This window comes from Schistocerca gregaria, unplaced genomic scaffold (genome assembly GCF_023897955.1).
Source record: "Schistocerca gregaria isolate iqSchGreg1 unplaced genomic scaffold, iqSchGreg1.2 ptg000982l, whole genome shotgun sequence".
Classification (NCBI taxonomy): Eukaryota; Metazoa; Arthropoda; class Insecta; order Orthoptera; family Acrididae; genus Schistocerca; species Schistocerca gregaria.
Window position 1 is genome coordinate 1 of NW_026062333.1, and position 12,741 is coordinate 12,741.

A 12,741-nucleotide genomic window follows, 5' to 3' on the forward strand; every position below is an offset into this window, starting at 1 on the left:
ACACTAGATCGCGTGTTTATCCGGTGTGGTCTAGTGGCTAGGATACCTGGCTCTCACCCAGGAGGCCCGGGTTCGATTCCCGGTACCGGAAGTGCGCGTTTTTGTTGCTCCTCTTATGCGACTTGTCTCGACTTTGCTCGACTGACGCTACGCTGACGCGTGCACAAAGCCACGTTAAGTATGATTCGTTGCAACACCTGACGGCGAGAGAGATGGGCGTCTATCCACTTGTTATCCAGCCACATACCGGTACCTGTTGTCAAGAGGCTTGGAGGTCTGCAACACATTGCCACGGAGGTGGATGCAGCTAACCACTGTAGTTAGTGTACTGACAGCGCAGGCACGTTCATTAGCTCGCATGCATGTGATGGAGACCGTGTCTGCCACTGCTGTGGCGTACACCTTGGCCTAGGCTTAGGCTTTGCTGTGTATCGACACTTGCATTCCAGCCAGCTGCTTCCGTGGGCGCCTCCGTGGCCATGGCCGTGATCGTCTAGTGGTTAGGACATTGCGTTGTGGCCGCAATAACCCAGGTTCGAATCCTGGTCACGGCAATTTTTGAAAGTTTCTCCTTGCTGCCGTTGCATTGACGATAGTGCACGAGTACCCGAAATCACAGTGCTTCCTTGGTTTTTCACTCGTGTTCCGCAGGCCGCAGTCCGTACTACCACTTCATCACAAGTGCAACCTTCTTGAGCTCACATATGTCTGTTACATGGAACATTCTAGCTCCGCCCGACAGGTACAGCTATGATACTTTAGTGGTTACGGAAAGCCCAGGTTTCGAAACATGGTCACGGCACGAAAACGTCTCTTGATGCTGTCTCCTTAACTGCGACAGCTACAGACAAGTGGCGTCGCTACCATACGGCGGGCACGGCACTTTCTTGTTGTGGATGGCCTAAAGAGATGCTTCCAGTGGACATGGCACGGCGATTGCCAAGATACTTCCATTTCGAAGTGACCTTTGTAGTACAAATGAAACGTTTTGCCGCTGCTGCTCCAACGGTAACGTGGCCGAGCGGTCTAAGGCGCTGGTTTTAGGCACCAGTCTCTTCGGAGGCGTGTGTTCGAATCCCACCGTTGCCAATTTTGACGTCTCATTTTTGTGCCGATGCGGTGTGTTCTCGTGGGGTAGGACGCAGCTCTTGTGACGCGCGTGTTGTGTAGGTAGCGTGGCCGAGCGGTCTAAGGCGCTGGTATCAGGCACCAGTCTCTTTGGAGGCGTGGGTTCCAAACCCACAGGTGCCAAACGTGTAATGTTGCCTGTGTCGTAGACAGCTGCACTCATTGCCCGCAAAGAAAACGGCACAACAAGGCGTGAGCGTCTGTTTCGTGAATTGTCGTAGAACAGTGCGTGGTGCAACGACAGGATTTGTAGGCGCCTTTTGCTCTCATCATTGCTGGCGTTCGTCTCCACGAAATGCGTCCGGAGCACGCCGCTCTATAACGCGAGAGAGTGGATTTTTTTACACTTGTCGTCGATTAACCGTGGGTTGCTGCTGCGTTCGCTGGAGGAGCGCTGCCGTCGTTATCCGGTGTGGTCTAGTGGCTAGGATACCTGGCTCTCACCCAGGAGGCCCGGGTTCGATTCCCGGTACCGGAAGTGCGCGTTTTTGTTGCTCCTCTTATGCGACTTGTCTCGACTTTGCTCGACTGACGCTACGCTGACGCGTGCACAAAGCCACGTTAAGTATGATTCGTTGCAACACCTGACGGCGAGAGAGATGGGCGTCTATCCACTTGTTATCCAGCCACATACCGGTACCTGTTGTCAAGAGGCTTGGAGGTCTGCAACACATTGCCACGGAGGTGGATGCAGCTAACCACTGTAGTTAGTGTACTGACAGCGCAGGCACGTTCATTAGCTCGCATGCATGTGATGGAGACCGTGTCTGCCACTGCTGTGGCGTACACCTTGGCCTAGGCTTAGGCTTTGCTGTGTATCGACACTTGCATTCCAGCCAGCTGCTTCCGTGGGCGCCTCCGTGGCCATGGCCGTGATCGTCTAGTGGTTAGGACATTGCGTTGTGGCCGCAATAACCCAGGTTCGAATCCTGGTCACGGCAATTTTTGAAAGTTTCTCCTTGCTGCCGTTGCATTGACGATAGTGCACGAGTACCCGAAATCACAGTGCTTCCTTGGTTTTTCACTCGTGTTCCGCAGGCCGCAGTCCGTACTACCACTTCATCGCAAGTGCAACCTTCTTGAGCTCACATATGTCTGTTACATGGAACATTCTAGCTCCGCCCGACAGGTACAGCTATGATACTTTAGTGGTTACGGAAAGCCCAGGTTTCGAAACATGGTCACGGCACGAAAACGTCTCTTGATGCTGTCTCCTTAACTGCGACAGCTACAGACAAGTGGCGTCGCTACCATACGGCGGGCACGGCACTTTCTTGTTGTGGATGGCCTAAAGAGATGCTTCCAGTGGACATGGCACGGCGATTGCCAAGATACTTCCATTTCGAAGTGACCTTTGTAGTACAAATGAAACGTTTTGCCGCTGCTGCTCCAACGGTAACGTGGCCGAGCGGTCTAAGGCGCTGGTTTTAGGCACCAGTCTCTTCGGAGGCGTGTGTTCGAATCCCACCGTTGCCAATTTTGACGTCTCATTTTTGTGCCGATGCGGTGTGTTCTCGTGGGGTAGGACGCAGCTCTTGTGACGCGCGTGTTGTGTAGGTAGCGTGGCCGAGCGGTCTAAGGCGCTGGTATCAGGCACCAGTCTCTTTGGAGGCGTGGGTTCCAAACCCACAGGTGCCAAACGTGTAATGTTGCCTGTGTCGTAGACAGCTGCACTCATTGCCCGCAAAGAAAACGGCACAACAAGGCGTGAGCGTCTGTTTCGTGAATTGTCGTAGAACAGTGCGTGGTGCAACGACAGGATTTGTAGGCGCCTTTTGCTCTCATCATTGCTGGCGTTCGTCTCCACGAAATGCGTCCGGAGCACGCCGCTCTATAACGCGAGAGAGTGGATTTTTTTACACTTGTCGTCGATTAACCGTGGGTTGCTGCTGCGTTCGCTGGAGGAGCGCTGCCGTCGTTATCCGGTGTGGTCTAGTGGCTAGGATACCTGGCTCTCACCCAGGAGGCCCGGGTTCGATTCCCGGTACCGGAAGTGCGCGTTTTTGTTGCTCCTCTTATGCGACTTGTCTCGACTTTGCTCGACTGACGCTACGCTGACGCGTGCACAAAGCCACGTTAAGTATGATTCGTTGCAACACCTGACGGCGAGAGAGATGGGCGTCTATCCACTTGTTATCCAGCCACATACCGGTACCTGTTGTCAAGAGGCTTGGAGGTCTGCAACACATTGCCACGGAGGTGGATGCAGCTAACCACTGTAGTTAGTGTACTGACAGCGCAGGCACGTTCATTAGCTCGCATGCATGTGATGGAGACCGTGTCTGCCACTGCTGTGGCGTACACCTTGGCCTAGGCTTAGGCTTTGCTGTGTATCGACACTTGCATTCCAGCCAGCTGCTTCCGTGGGCGCCTCCGTGGCCATGGCCGTGATCGTCTAGTGGTTAGGACATTGCGTTGTGGCCGCAATAACCCAGGTTCGAATCCTGGTCACGGCAATTTTTGAAAGTTTCTCCTTGCTGCCGTTGCATTGACGATAGTGCACGAGTACCCGAAATCACAGTGCTTCCTTGGTTTTTCACTCGTGTTCCGCAGGCCGCAGTCCGTACTACCACTTCATCGCAAGTGCAACCTTCTTGAGCTCACATATGTCTGTTACATGGAACATTCTAGCTCCGCCCGACAGGTACAGCTATGATACTTTAGTGGTTACGGAAAGCCCAGGTTTCGAAACATGGTCACGGCACGAAAACGTCTCTTGATGCTGTCTCCTTAACTGCGACAGCTACAGACAAGTGGCGTCGCTACCATACGGCGGGCACGGCACTTTCTTGTTGTGGATGGCCTAAAGAGATGCTTCCAGTGGACATGGCACGGCGATTGCCAAGATACTTCCATTTCGAAGTGACCTTTGTAGTACAAATGAAACGTTTTGCCGCTGCTGCTCCAACGGTAACGTGGCCGAGCGGTCTAAGGCGCTGGTTTTAGGCACCAGTCTCTTCGGAGGCGTGTGTTCGAATCCCACCGTTGCCAATTTTGACGTCTCATTTTTGTGCCGATGCGGTGTGTTCTCGTGGGGTAGGACGCAGCTCTTGTGACGCGCGTGTTGTGTAGGTAGCGTGGCCGAGCGGTCTAAGGCGCTGGTATCAGGCACCAGTCTCTTTGGAGGCGTGGGTTCCAAACCCACAGGTGCCAAACGTGTAATGTTGCCTGTGTCGTAGACAGCTGCACTCATTGCCCGCAAAGAAAACGGCACAACAAGGCGTGAGCGTCTGTTTCGTGAATTGTCGTAGAACAGTGCGTGGTGCAACGACAGGATTTGTAGGCGCCTTTTGCTCTCATCATTGCTGGCGTTCGTCTCCACGAAATGCGTCCGGAGCACGCCGCTCTATAACGCGAGAGAGTGGATTTTTTTACACTTGTCGTCGATTAACCGTGGGTTGCTGCTGCGTTCGCTGGAGGAGCGCTGCCGTCGTTATCCGGTGTGGTCTAGTGGCTAGGATACCTGGCTCTCACCCAGGAGGCCCGGGTTCGATTCCCGGTACCGGAAGTGCGCGTTTTTGTTGCTCCTCTTATGCGACTTGTCTCGACTTTGCTCGACTGACGCTACGCTGACGCGTGCACAAAGCCACGTTAAGTATGATTCGTTGCAACACCTGACGGCGAGAGAGATGGGCGTCTATCCACTTGTTATCCAGCCACATACCGGTACCTGTTGTCAAGAGGCTTGGAGGTCTGCAACACATTGCCACGGAGGTGGATGCAGCTAACCACTGTAGTTAGTGTACTGACAGCGCAGGCACGTTCATTAGCTCGCATGCATGTGATGGAGACCGTGTCTGCCACTGCTGTGGCGTACACCTTGGCCTAGGCTTAGGCTTTGCTGTGTATCGACACTTGCATTCCAGCCAGCTGCTTCCGTGGGCGCCTCCGTGGCCATGGCCGTGATCGTCTAGTGGTTAGGACATTGCGTTGTGGCCGCAATAACCCAGGTTCGAATCCTGGTCACGGCAATTTTTGAAAGTTTCTCCTTGCTGCCGTTGCATTGACGATAGTGCACGAGTACCCGAAATCACAGTGCTTCCTTGGTTTTTCACTCGTGTTCCGCAGGCCGCAGTCCGTACTACCACTTCATCACAAGTGCAACCTTCTTGAGCTCACATATGTCTGTTACATGGAACATTCTAGCTCCGCCCGACAGGTACAGCTATGATACTTTAGTGGTTACGGAAAGCCCAGGTTTCGAAACATGGTCACGGCACGAAAACGTCTCTTGATGCTGTCTCCTTAACTGCGACAGCTACAGACAAGTGGCGTCGCTACCATACGGCGGGCACGGCACTTTCTTGTTGTGGATGGCCTAAAGAGATGCTTCCAGTGGACATGGCACGGCGATTGCCAAGATACTTCCATTTCGAAGTGACCTTTGTAGTACAAATGAAACGTTTTGCCGCTGCTGCTCCAACGGTAACGTGGCCGAGCGGTCTAAGGCGCTGGTTTTAGGCACCAGTCTCTTCGGAGGCGTGTGTTCGAATCCCACCGTTGCCAATTTTGACGTCTCATTTTTGTGCCGATGCGGTGTGTTCTCGTGGGGTAGGACGCAGCTCTTGTGACGCGCGTGTTGTGTAGGTAGCGTGGCCGAGCGGTCTAAGGCGCTGGTATCAGGCACCAGTCTCTTTGGAGGCGTGGGTTCCAAACCCACAGGTGCCAAACGTGTAATGTTGCCTGTGTCGTAGACAGCTGCACTCATTGCCCGCAAAGAAAACGGCACAACAAGGCGTGAGCGTCTGTTTCGTGAATTGTCGTAGAACAGTGCGTGGTGCAACGACAGGATTTGTAGGCGCCTTTTGCTCTCATCATTGCTGGCGTTCGTCTCCACGAAATGCGTCCGGAGCACGCCGCTCTATAACGCGAGAGAGTGGATTTTTTTACACTTGTCGTCGATTAACCGTGGGTTGCTGCTGCGTTCGCTGGAGGAGCGCTGCCGTCGTTATCCGGTGTGGTCTAGTGGCTAGGATACCTGGCTCTCACCCAGGAGGCCCGGGTTCGATTCCCGGTACCGGAAGTGCGCGTTTTTGTTGCTCCTCTTATGCGACTTGTCTCGACTTTGCTCGACTGACGCTACGCTGACGCGTGCACAAAGCCACGTTAAGTATGATTCGTTGCAACACCTGACGGCGAGAGAGATGGGCGTCTATCCACTTGTTATCCAGCCACATACCGGTACCTGTTGTCAAGAGGCTTGGAGGTCTGCAACACATTGCCACGGAGGTGGATGCAGCTAACCACTGTAGTTAGTGTACTGACAGCGCAGGCACGTTCATTAGCTCGCATGCATGTGATGGAGACCGTGTCTGCCACTGCTGTGGCGTACACCTTGGCCTAGGCTTAGGCTTTGCTGTGTATCGACACTTGCATTCCAGCCAGCTGCTTCCGTGGGCGCCTCCGTGGCCATGGCCGTGATCGTCTAGTGGTTAGGACATTGCGTTGTGGCCGCAATAACCCAGGTTCGAATCCTGGTCACGGCAATTTTTGAAAGTTTCTCCTTGCTGCCGTTGCATTGACGATAGTGCACGAGTACCCGAAATCACAGTGCTTCCTTGGTTTTTCACTCGTGTTCCGCAGGCCGCAGTCCGTACTACCACTTCATCACAAGTGCAACCTTCTTGAGCTCACATATGTCTGTTACATGGAACATTCTAGCTCCGCCCGACAGGTACAGCTATGATACTTTAGTGGTTACGGAAAGCCCAGGTTTCGAAACATGGTCACGGCACGAAAACGTCTCTTGATGCTGTCTCCTTAACTGCGACAGCTACAGACAAGTGGCGTCGCTACCATACGGCGGGCACGGCACTTTCTTGTTGTGGATGGCCTAAAGAGATGCTTCCAGTGGACATGGCACGGCGATTGCCAAGATACTTCCATTTCGAAGTGACCTTTGTAGTACAAATGAAACGTTTTGCCGCTGCTGCTCCAACGGTAACGTGGCCGAGCGGTCTAAGGCGCTGGTTTTAGGCACCAGTCTCTTCGGAGGCGTGTGTTCGAATCCCACCGTTGCCAATTTTGACGTCTCATTTTTGTGCCGATGCGGTGTGTTCTCGTGGGGTAGGACGCAGCTCTTGTGACGCGCGTGTTGTGTAGGTAGCGTGGCCGAGCGGTCTAAGGCGCTGGTATCAGGCACCAGTCTCTTTGGAGGCGTGGGTTCCAAACCCACAGGTGCCAAACGTGTAATGTTGCCTGTGTCGTAGACAGCTGCACTCATTGCCCGCAAAGAAAACGGCACAACAAGGCGTGAGCGTCTGTTTCGTGAATTGTCGTAGAACAGTGCGTGGTGCAACGACAGGATTTGTAGGCGCCTTTTGCTCTCATCATTGCTGGCGTTCGTCTCCACGAAATGCGTCCGGAGCACGCCGCTCTATAACGCGAGAGAGTGGATTTTTTTACACTTGTCGTCGATTAACCGTGGGTTGCTGCTGCGTTCGCTGGAGGAGCGCTGCCGTCGTTATCCGGTGTGGTCTAGTGGCTAGGATACCTGGCTCTCACCCAGGAGGCCCGGGTTCGATTCCCGGTACCGGAAGTGCGCGTTTTTGTTGCTCCTCTTATGCGACTTGTCTCGACTTTGCTCGACTGACGCTACGCTGACGCGTGCACAAAGCCACGTTAAGTATGATTCGTTGCAACACCTGACGGCGAGAGAGATGGGCGTCTATCCACTTGTTATCCAGCCACATACCGGTACCTGTTGTCAAGAGGCTTGGAGGTCTGCAACACATTGCCACGGAGGTGGATGCAGCTAACCACTGTAGTTAGTGTACTGACAGCGCAGGCACGTTCATTAGCTCGCATGCATGTGATGGAGACCGTGTCTGCCACTGCTGTGGCGTACACCTTGGCCTAGGCTTAGGCTTTGCTGTGTATCGACACTTGCATTCCAGCCAGCTGCTTCCGTGGGCGCCTCCGTGGCCATGGCCGTGATCGTCTAGTGGTTAGGACATTGCGTTGTGGCCGCAATAACCCAGGTTCGAATCCTGGTCACGGCAATTTTTGAAAGTTTCTCCTTGCTGCCGTTGCATTGACGATAGTGCACGAGTACCCGAAATCACAGTGCTTCCTTGGTTTTTCACTCGTGTTCCGCAGGCCGCAGTCCGTACTACCACTTCATCGCAAGTGCAACCTTCTTGAGCTCACATATGTCTGTTACATGGAACATTCTAGCTCCGCCCGACAGGTACAGCTATGATACTTTAGTGGTTACGGAAAGCCCAGGTTTCGAAACATGGTCACGGCACGAAAACGTCTCTTGATGCTGTCTCCTTAACTGCGACAGCTACAGACAAGTGGCGTCGCTACCATACGGCGGGCACGGCACTTTCTTGTTGTGGATGGCCTAAAGAGATGCTTCCAGTGGACATGGCACGGCGATTGCCAAGATACTTCCATTTCGAAGTGACCTTTGTAGTACAAATGAAACGTTTTGCCGCTGCTGCTCCAACGGTAACGTGGCCGAGCGGTCTAAGGCGCTGGTTTTAGGCACCAGTCTCTTCGGAGGCGTGGGTTCGAATCCCACCGTTGCCAATTTTGACGTCTCATTTTTGTGCCGATGCGGTGTGTTCTCGTGGGGTAGGACGCAGCTCTTGTGACGCGCGTGTTGTGTAGGTAGCGTGGCCGAGCGGTCTAAGGCGCTGGTATCAGGCACCAGTCTCTTTGGAGGCGTGGGTTCCAAACCCACAGGTGCCAAACGTGTAATGTTGCCTGTGTCGTAGACAGCTGCACTCATTGCCCGCAAAGAAAACGGCACAACAAGGCGTGAGCGTCTGTTTCGTGAATTGTCGTAGAACAGTGCGTGGTGCAACGACAGGATTTGTAGGCGCCTTTTGCTCTCATCATTGCTGGCGTTCGTCTCCACGAAATGCGTCCGGAGCACGCCGCTCTATAACGCGAGAGAGTGGATTTTTTTACACTTGTCGTCGATTAACCGTGGGTTGCTGCTGCGTTCGCTGGAGGAGCGCTGCCGTCGTTATCCGGTGTGGTCTAGTGGCTAGGATACCTGGCTCTCACCCAGGAGGCCCGGGTTCGATTCCCGGTACCGGAAGTGCGCGTTTTTGTTGCTCCTCTTATGCGACTTGTCTCGACTTTGCTCGACTGACGCTACGCTGACGCGTGCACAAAGCCACGTTAAGTATGATTCGTTGCAACACCTGACGGCGAGAGAGATGGGCGTCTATCCACTTGTTATCCAGCCACATACCGGTACCTGTTGTCAAGAGGCTTGGAGGTCTGCAACACATTGCCACGGAGGTGGATGCAGCTAACCACTGTAGTTAGTGTACTGACAGCGCAGGCACGTTCATTAGCTCGCATGCATGTGATGGAGACCGTGTCTGCCACTGCTGTGGCGTACACCTTGGCCTAGGCTTAGGCTTTGCTGTGTATCGACACTTGCATTCCAGCCAGCTGCTTCCGTGGGCGCCTCCGTGGCCATGGCCGTGATCGTCTAGTGGTTAGGACATTGCGTTGTGGCCGCAATAACCCAGGTTCGAATCCTGGTCACGGCAATTTTTGAAAGTTTCTCCTTGCTGCCGTTGCATTGACGATAGTGCACGAGTACCCGAAATCACAGTGCTTCCTTGGTTTTTCACTCGTGTTCCGCAGGCCGCAGTCCGTACTACCACTTCATCGCAAGTGCAACCTTCTTGAGCTCACATATGTCTGTTACATGGAACATTCTAGCTCCGCCCGACAGGTACAGCTATGATACTTTAGTGGTTACGGAAAGCCCAGGTTTCGAAACATGGTCACGGCACGAAAACGTCTCTTGATGCTGTCTCCTTAACTGCGACAGCTACAGACAAGTGGCGTCGCTACCATACGGCGGGCACGGCACTTTCTTGTTGTGGATGGCCTAAAGAGATGCTTCCAGTGGACATGGCACGGCGATTGCCAAGATACTTCCATTTCGAAGTGACCTTTGTAGTACAAATGAAACGTTTTGCCGCTGCTGCTCCAACGGTAACGTGGCCGAGCGGTCTAAGGCGCTGGTTTTAGGCACCAGTCTCTTCGGAGGCGTGTGTTCGAATCCCACCGTTGCCAATTTTGACGTCTCATTTTTGTGCCGATGCGGTGTGTTCTCGTGGGGTAGGACGCAGCTCTTGTGACGCGCGTGTTGTGTAGGTAGCGTGGCCGAGCGGTCTAAGGCGCTGGTATCAGGCACCAGTCTCTTTGGAGGCGTGGGTTCCAAACCCACAGGTGCCAAACGTGTAATGTTGCCTGTGTCGTAGACAGCTGCACTCATTGCCCGCAAAGAAAACGGCACAACAAGGCGTGAGCGTCTGTTTCGTGAATTGTCGTAGAACAGTGCGTGGTGCAACGACAGGATTTGTAGGCGCCTTTTGCTCTCATCATTGCTGGCGTTCGTCTCCACGAAATGCGTCCGGAGCACGCCGCTCTATAACGCGAGAGAGTGGATTTTTTTACACTTGTCGTCGATTAACCGTGGGTTGCTGCTGCGTTCGCTGGAGGAGCGCTGCCGTCGTTATCCGGTGTGGTCTAGTGGCTAGGATACCTGGCTCTCACCCAGGAGGCCCGGGTTCGATTCCCGGTACCGGAAGTGCGCGTTTTTGTTGCTCCTCTTATGCGACTTGTCTCGACTTTGCTCGACTGACGCTACGCTGACGCGTGCACAAAGCCACGTTAAGTATGATTCGTTGCAACACCTGACGGCGAGAGAGATGGGCGTCTATCCACTTGTTATCCAGCCACATACCGGTACCTGTTGTCAAGAGGCTTGGAGGTCTGCAACACATTGCCACGGAGGTGGATGCAGCTAACCACTGTAGTTAGTGTACTGACAGCGCAGGCACGTTCATTAGCTCGCATGCATGTGATGGAGACCGTGTCTGCCACTGCTGTGGCGTACACCTTGGCCTAGGCTTAGGCTTTGCTGTGTATCGACACTTGCATTCCAGCCAGCTGCTTCCGTGGGCGCCTCCGTGGCCATGGCCGTGATCGTCTAGTGGTTAGGACATTGCGTTGTGGCCGCAATAACCCAGGTTCGAATCCTGGTCACGGCAATTTTTGAAAGTTTCTCCTTGCTGCCGTTGCATTGACGATAGTGCACGAGTACCCGAAATCACAGTGCTTCCTTGGTTTTTCACTCGTGTTCCGCAGGCCGCAGTCCGTACTACCACTTCATCACAAGTGCAACCTTCTTGAGCTCACATATGTCTGTTACATGGAACATTCTAGCTCCGCCCGACAGGTACAGCTATGATACTTTAGTGGTTACGGAAAGCCCAGGTTTCGAAACATGGTCACGGCACGAAAACGTCTCTTGATGCTGTCTCCTTAACTGCGACAGCTACAGACAAGTGGCGTCGCTACCATACGGCGGGCACGGCACTTTCTTGTTGTGGATGGCCTAAAGAGATGCTTCCAGTGGACATGGCACGGCGATTGCCAAGATACTTCCATTTCGAAGTGACCTTTGTAGTACAAATGAAACGTTTTGCCGCTGCTGCTCCAACGGTAACGTGGCCGAGCGGTCTAAGGCGCTGGTTTTAGGCACCAGTCTCTTCGGAGGCGTGTGTTCGAATCCCACCGTTGCCAATTTTGACGTCTCATTTTTGTGCCGATGCGGTGTGTTCTCGTGGGGTAGGACGCAGCTCTTGTGACGCGCGTGTTGTGTAGGTAGCGTGGCCGAGCGGTCTAAGGCGCTGGTATCAGGCACCAGTCTCTTTGGAGGCGTGGGTTCCAAACCCACAGGTGCCAAACGTGTAATGTTGCCTGTGTCGTAGACAGCTGCACTCATTGCCCGCAAAGAAAACGGCACAACAAGGCGTGAGCGTCTGTTTCGTGAATTGTCGTAGAACAGTGCGTGGTGCAACGACAGGATTTGTAGGCGCCTTTTGCTCTCATCATTGCTGGCGTTCGTCTCCACGAAATGCGTCCGGAGCACGCCGCTCTATAACGCGAGAGAGTGGATTTTTTTACACTTGTCGTCGATTAACCGTGGGTTGCTGCTGCGTTCGCTGGAGGAGCGCTGCCGTCGTTATCCGGTGTGGTCTAGTGGCTAGGATACCTGGCTCTCACCCAGGAGGCCCGGGTTCGATTCCCGGTACCGGAAGTGCGCGTTTTTGTTGCTCCTCTTATGCGACTTGTCTCGACTTTGCTCGACTGACGCTACGCTGACGCGTGCACAAAGCCACGTTAAGTATGATTCGTTGCAACACCTGACGGCGAGAGAGATGGGCGTCTATCCACTTGTTATCCAGCCACATACCGGTACCTGTTGTCAAGAGGCTTGGAGGTCTGCAACACATTGCCACGGAGGTGGATGCAGCTAACCACTGTAGTTAGTGTACTGACAGCGCAGGCACGTTCATTAGCTCGCATGCATGTGATGGAGACCGTGTCTGCCACTGCTGTGGCGTACACCTTGGCCTAGGCTTAGGCTTTGCTGTGTATCGACACTTGCATTCCAGCCAGCTGCTTCCGTGGGCGCCTCCGTGGCCATGGCCGTGATCGTCTAGTGGTTAGGACATTGCGTTGTGGCCGCAATAACCCAGGTTCGAATCCTGGTCACGGCAATTTTTGAAAGTTTCTCCTTGCTGCCGTTGCATTGACGATAGTGCACGAGTACCCGAAATCACAGTG

The 12,741-nt window shown here is 53.8% G+C and overlaps 26 non-coding genes across 26 annotated transcripts; all 26 read left to right on the forward strand.

Annotated features, from left to right (window-relative positions):
- The first annotated feature begins 19 nt into the window (after positions 1–19).
- On the forward strand, positions 20–91 carry Trnae-cuc (transfer RNA glutamic acid (anticodon CUC)). Its single transcript has one exon. It is a non-coding gene; the product is annotated as a tRNA-Glu (tRNA).
- A 391-nt stretch (positions 92–482) lies between these two features.
- Trnah-gug (transfer RNA histidin (anticodon GUG)) lies at positions 483–554 on the forward strand. Its single transcript has one exon. It is a non-coding gene; the product is annotated as a tRNA-His (tRNA).
- A 453-nt stretch (positions 555–1,007) lies between these two features.
- Positions 1,008–1,089, forward strand: Trnal-uag (transfer RNA leucine (anticodon UAG)). The gene has a single exon. It is a non-coding gene; the product is annotated as a tRNA-Leu (tRNA).
- A 445-nt stretch (positions 1,090–1,534) lies between these two features.
- Trnae-cuc (transfer RNA glutamic acid (anticodon CUC)) lies at positions 1,535–1,606 on the forward strand. The gene has a single exon. It is a non-coding gene; the product is annotated as a tRNA-Glu (tRNA).
- Positions 1,607–1,997: 391 nt separating this feature from the next.
- Positions 1,998–2,069, forward strand: Trnah-gug (transfer RNA histidin (anticodon GUG)). The gene has a single exon. It is a non-coding gene; the product is annotated as a tRNA-His (tRNA).
- Positions 2,070–2,522: 453 nt separating this feature from the next.
- Positions 2,523–2,604, forward strand: Trnal-uag (transfer RNA leucine (anticodon UAG)). Its single transcript has one exon. It is a non-coding gene; the product is annotated as a tRNA-Leu (tRNA).
- Positions 2,605–3,049: 445 nt separating this feature from the next.
- On the forward strand, positions 3,050–3,121 carry Trnae-cuc (transfer RNA glutamic acid (anticodon CUC)). Its single transcript has one exon. It is a non-coding gene; the product is annotated as a tRNA-Glu (tRNA).
- Positions 3,122–3,512: 391 nt separating this feature from the next.
- Positions 3,513–3,584, forward strand: Trnah-gug (transfer RNA histidin (anticodon GUG)). Its single transcript has one exon. It is a non-coding gene; the product is annotated as a tRNA-His (tRNA).
- Positions 3,585–4,037: 453 nt separating this feature from the next.
- Positions 4,038–4,119, forward strand: Trnal-uag (transfer RNA leucine (anticodon UAG)). The gene has a single exon. It is a non-coding gene; the product is annotated as a tRNA-Leu (tRNA).
- A 445-nt stretch (positions 4,120–4,564) lies between these two features.
- Trnae-cuc (transfer RNA glutamic acid (anticodon CUC)) lies at positions 4,565–4,636 on the forward strand. Its single transcript has one exon. It is a non-coding gene; the product is annotated as a tRNA-Glu (tRNA).
- Positions 4,637–5,027: 391 nt separating this feature from the next.
- On the forward strand, positions 5,028–5,099 carry Trnah-gug (transfer RNA histidin (anticodon GUG)). The gene has a single exon. It is a non-coding gene; the product is annotated as a tRNA-His (tRNA).
- A 453-nt stretch (positions 5,100–5,552) lies between these two features.
- Trnal-uag (transfer RNA leucine (anticodon UAG)) lies at positions 5,553–5,634 on the forward strand. The gene has a single exon. It is a non-coding gene; the product is annotated as a tRNA-Leu (tRNA).
- Positions 5,635–6,079: 445 nt separating this feature from the next.
- On the forward strand, positions 6,080–6,151 carry Trnae-cuc (transfer RNA glutamic acid (anticodon CUC)). The gene has a single exon. It is a non-coding gene; the product is annotated as a tRNA-Glu (tRNA).
- Positions 6,152–6,542: 391 nt separating this feature from the next.
- Positions 6,543–6,614, forward strand: Trnah-gug (transfer RNA histidin (anticodon GUG)). The gene has a single exon. It is a non-coding gene; the product is annotated as a tRNA-His (tRNA).
- A 453-nt stretch (positions 6,615–7,067) lies between these two features.
- Positions 7,068–7,149, forward strand: Trnal-uag (transfer RNA leucine (anticodon UAG)). The gene has a single exon. It is a non-coding gene; the product is annotated as a tRNA-Leu (tRNA).
- A 445-nt stretch (positions 7,150–7,594) lies between these two features.
- Trnae-cuc (transfer RNA glutamic acid (anticodon CUC)) lies at positions 7,595–7,666 on the forward strand. Its single transcript has one exon. It is a non-coding gene; the product is annotated as a tRNA-Glu (tRNA).
- A 391-nt stretch (positions 7,667–8,057) lies between these two features.
- On the forward strand, positions 8,058–8,129 carry Trnah-gug (transfer RNA histidin (anticodon GUG)). The gene has a single exon. It is a non-coding gene; the product is annotated as a tRNA-His (tRNA).
- Positions 8,130–8,582: 453 nt separating this feature from the next.
- Trnal-uag (transfer RNA leucine (anticodon UAG)) lies at positions 8,583–8,664 on the forward strand. Its single transcript has one exon. It is a non-coding gene; the product is annotated as a tRNA-Leu (tRNA).
- Positions 8,665–9,109: 445 nt separating this feature from the next.
- Positions 9,110–9,181, forward strand: Trnae-cuc (transfer RNA glutamic acid (anticodon CUC)). Its single transcript has one exon. It is a non-coding gene; the product is annotated as a tRNA-Glu (tRNA).
- Positions 9,182–9,572: 391 nt separating this feature from the next.
- Trnah-gug (transfer RNA histidin (anticodon GUG)) lies at positions 9,573–9,644 on the forward strand. The gene has a single exon. It is a non-coding gene; the product is annotated as a tRNA-His (tRNA).
- A 453-nt stretch (positions 9,645–10,097) lies between these two features.
- Positions 10,098–10,179, forward strand: Trnal-uag (transfer RNA leucine (anticodon UAG)). Its single transcript has one exon. It is a non-coding gene; the product is annotated as a tRNA-Leu (tRNA).
- A 445-nt stretch (positions 10,180–10,624) lies between these two features.
- Trnae-cuc (transfer RNA glutamic acid (anticodon CUC)) lies at positions 10,625–10,696 on the forward strand. The gene has a single exon. It is a non-coding gene; the product is annotated as a tRNA-Glu (tRNA).
- A 391-nt stretch (positions 10,697–11,087) lies between these two features.
- Positions 11,088–11,159, forward strand: Trnah-gug (transfer RNA histidin (anticodon GUG)). Its single transcript has one exon. It is a non-coding gene; the product is annotated as a tRNA-His (tRNA).
- A 453-nt stretch (positions 11,160–11,612) lies between these two features.
- Positions 11,613–11,694, forward strand: Trnal-uag (transfer RNA leucine (anticodon UAG)). The gene has a single exon. It is a non-coding gene; the product is annotated as a tRNA-Leu (tRNA).
- Positions 11,695–12,139: 445 nt separating this feature from the next.
- Positions 12,140–12,211, forward strand: Trnae-cuc (transfer RNA glutamic acid (anticodon CUC)). Its single transcript has one exon. It is a non-coding gene; the product is annotated as a tRNA-Glu (tRNA).
- Positions 12,212–12,602: 391 nt separating this feature from the next.
- Trnah-gug (transfer RNA histidin (anticodon GUG)) lies at positions 12,603–12,674 on the forward strand. The gene has a single exon. It is a non-coding gene; the product is annotated as a tRNA-His (tRNA).
- The last annotated feature ends 67 nt before the right edge of the window (positions 12,675–12,741 follow it).